This window comes from Zea mays, chromosome 1 (genome assembly GCF_902167145.1).
Source record: "Zea mays cultivar B73 chromosome 1, Zm-B73-REFERENCE-NAM-5.0, whole genome shotgun sequence".
NCBI lineage: Eukaryota > Viridiplantae > Streptophyta > Magnoliopsida > Poales > Poaceae > Zea > Zea mays.
This window is the reverse complement of record NC_050096.1, coordinates 157,127,875-157,131,709: the sequence shown is the minus strand read 5'-3', so window position 1 is coordinate 157,131,709 and position 3,835 is coordinate 157,127,875.

Genomic DNA, 3,835 nt, shown 5'->3' with positions numbered 1-3,835 from the left:
TTCCAAGTCCGAAGATAATGCACTATCTGCGGCCTTCGGGAGCCGAAAAAAGAAAAGATTAAATAGGGTTTTTGATGCTATTGGATTTGTGTACCCTGACTATCGCTACCCGCCACGAGGGCAGAAAAGAAATGGTGCAACCTCTGGAAAGGTTGCCGCTTCGACTGCTCCAAGCGAGCCTGCGCCGAAGAGTAAAAAGTTGAAGGTCCTTACCCACCGACCATGCTATATTGAACCGGCCATAGTGCCTGAGTTTAGCGGGGAAACTTCTTCAGCTACTGAAGCAAAAGGACATGCTCCTCCCACGCAGAAGATTGAAGAGTCGGCTGCAATGCCGAAGGCACCCTCAACCAAGTTAGCTGAGCCGAAGACTAATAAAACTGAGGAGCCAAGAACCAAAGGAACAAAAACATTAGAAGTTTTAAGCCCTTCGGCAGAAGTGACAGTGCCGAAGGCACAAAAAGGTCTTGTGGCGACTCCCAAAAGAAAAAGGATGGCAAGTGTACTAGATGTGCCAGAGTCAGTAAAGGCTTCAAGTTCTATTCCTTCAGGGAAAATTGCCGAGGCTTCGAAAATGCAAATCGAAGCTGAAATAAAACAGGCCAAAGTTGAAACCGCAGTGAGCCAGGCTAGCGCCGAAGCTGGGCCTTCAGAGCCTACTGATAAACAACCCTCGGACATTGAAGAGAAGGCAACAGAGGAAGAGGCTATAGAACAAAATTTGCCTGAGAAAACTGCCGCTCCTGCTCCTGAAGCTTTAAAAGAAAATATTGGATATATCATCCATCATGCTTCGGGAAAAAGACTCTCTAAAGAAGAAGAACGAGAAGCTCAACACTATGCCCAGAAGATGAAATATCCGAAGGGGGCACTAGTGTTCAATGGCAGCGGAGAAGAGGATTTTTTGTACTGTCTCCCGGACAACAAAGAGATATCTGTCTGCCGGGAGATGAGCAGAAGCTTCGGATTCCCAACATTAGAAGATGGGCTTTCAGTACTGTCGAAGGATGAATTGGCCGACAGTTTAGCATATAATAGTATAAAGGTGTGTAAATCAATTTTTGTACTTAAAAACAAATTTTTTTCATTTGTTTATACTTAATACTATGCTCCTTTTGCAGGGCTTGATCCTTAGCAATGCCCTCAGGGCGCAGAAAAATATCAAAGACGAAGGATGCACAATAGCTCTGAACAACCTTCGTTCGGAAGTAATCGAACTAAGGAACGAAGGCCTTAAAAAGATAAAATATTAATTTCATTGGTGAGCAAAATAAAAGAAGACGAGGCTAGTTCCAAAGCTCAAGCTGAGACCCAGAAAAGTGAAATTGAAGACCTTCAGAAATAATTAGCCGAGGCCAAATTAAAATGCGTTGTTGCCGAAGCGGATCGAGATGCCAGTGAGTACTGGAAAAATTATTTTGAGAAAACAGTTGCAGAACTTCGCGCATCAAAAGAAAGATGCTTTGAAAAATCTGTGGAATGCGTAAAAAAGATAAAGACTAGCTTCACCAACGTGGGCGCGTACTCAAGCGAAGACAACTTCATACGGGGCGACCCTGAGGGCGTAATTGAGTGGATCAGCGGTGAAGCCGAAGCTTTTGAAGAGATTTTGAGAGACCGCGGGGACGTCTGTGCATTCTCTGGTTCGTGGGGAGTTGCAGCCATTTTGGAGAAGGCAGGTTGCCAACATGATAAAACCTTGGCCCAGGCCGAAGCTGCCTTCTCTATTGACGATACGAAGGACCCCTCGGCCGATGCAAGCTCAATAGGCGGAAAAATTTTCACTGATATCTGGGAAAATAGTGGCCGAGGGATGGCCCATGAAATATTGAGGAAGAGCGAAAAAGATATTCATGACGCTCAAGAAGCAACAAAAGCAGCTGAAAAAGCTGCGGAACTCGAAAGACGGATAGGTATTACTTAATGGCTTTTAACTTTGTTGTTTATTTTTGTGACTTCCAACTAATTTATGTCTTCTACCGCAGCTGAACTATCTCCTCCACAGAGCCATTCAACTCACTGGCCGACCCAGAAACAAAGAAGGCAATAGAAATTATTAACATGGCCGAAGCTATTGTGGACGAAGTTGTTACCAAACTACTGACCGAAGCTGCAGAAAAAGTTCTGAAGGAAGAAGAGTAGCTATTGTAAAAACATTTCTAGAATATTAATGTAACATTTGCTGAACTATGTTTGTAATATTTGGTGCTTATAGATTTGAATGTAATATATGAATTGTTTGTAATTCAGTTCTTTGCGATGCATGAAACTTTATGTACATACCGTTTTTGAGCCTTCGGCGAAAAAACACCTTCCCTTCTTTTCATGCTTCGTAAAGAAGAGCTTTTATGCTTCGTAAAAATCAACCATACTTTGTAAAACATCAATGCTTCGTGAACAATAGATCCCTTTTTCCGCATCAGAACTGATGAAGCTGTAATTCTCAGCTTACTTTGTGCTTTGGTATCTTTTCATTTTTTGTAAAGCATTGCTCGAAGATCGGCTTCGTTTTCAGTTGATGTCATTGATGTAATGTGATGTATGATGTAATGCTATGCGATATGATGCGATGATATGATGCAAAGAATGATGCTAATGCCGAAGACACATACCCACGCTGAAACACAATATCTGTGTCCCCTTAGGAACCATCAAAAATCTCTTTGCCGTTTATTTTTCGGCTTCACCGCTTATTTTTCGGTGTAAGTTCTGCATCCCCTAAGGAACATCTTTTGAACTTCTTCGCCTTCTATTTCGGCGGTATTCGCATTGACTTTTCGCGCTTCGCCTTATATTTCGGCGGTATTTGGCTCTGCATTCCCTTTGGAACGACTTTTGAGCAGAAAACTTACACTGCGCTCCCTTAGGAACGACTTTTTGTGGCTTCAGCAAACTTATGCTGCGCTCTTTAAGAATGACTTTTTGTGGCTTCGGTGAAACTTTCACTGCGATTTTTAGCTCTGCATTCCTGAAGGAATATCTCTTTATAGCTTCGGCATTCTCGTAAGTCTGTGACGAAGGTATATTTCATTTTGACATAAACGAAGCTAGTACAGGAAAAAATGACAAGAAAAGTAGGTTTACATTGATTGTTCCTTATTAAAATAAAATGACAGTGAATGTAAAACTGTGCCAGACGTAGGATATCTCTCAATATATGTGTTTTGATTCTGGCACAATACTATTAACTGTGCAAGCTTCGGACCCCTCCCTGAAATCTCGCTGCTGATGGGTCTGTTGGCTCCCTTCTGGCTACTGACCTCGTGAGTATGCAGGTTGTAGTGGCGGCGGAGGTGGAAGCTGTGGCCAAGAAACTTGCGGCTGACTAGCCGAAGCAACAGAAGCTGCGGGATGATTACCCACATATTCTGGTATATAGGGTGAATGACACAAAGCAGTGTGCAGGACCTGCTTCGGTTGACTTTGTCGGGCTTCGGCTTCTGCGATCTCTTTTTGCTTTTGGATGGTGATTTGGCACGTTCTTGTATTGTGGCCCTTGTCTTCACCACAAAATAGGCAGTAGATCTTCCTGGGTTGATCCCCATATCTTCCTTTGAAGCCCCTGGCGCCTCTGCCTCTTGGAGCTGGCGGCCGGAAAGAGCTTTGTTGCTGCCCCAAAGCTTGCGAAGAATACTGTGGCCTCTGCTATTGACTTCCTCTGTCATCATTCTGGGTGGAGTTGTGAATTGACCTGACGTGCCTCGGGTGGATTCTTCCTCCGAAGCCCCTGGTCATTTCAGAGAACCTGTATGCTTCCTCCCTTCTTTGGCGGAAGTCATTGTCAGCCCGGATGTACTCATCCATCTTCTGAAGCAGCTTCTCCAGAGTCTGTGGG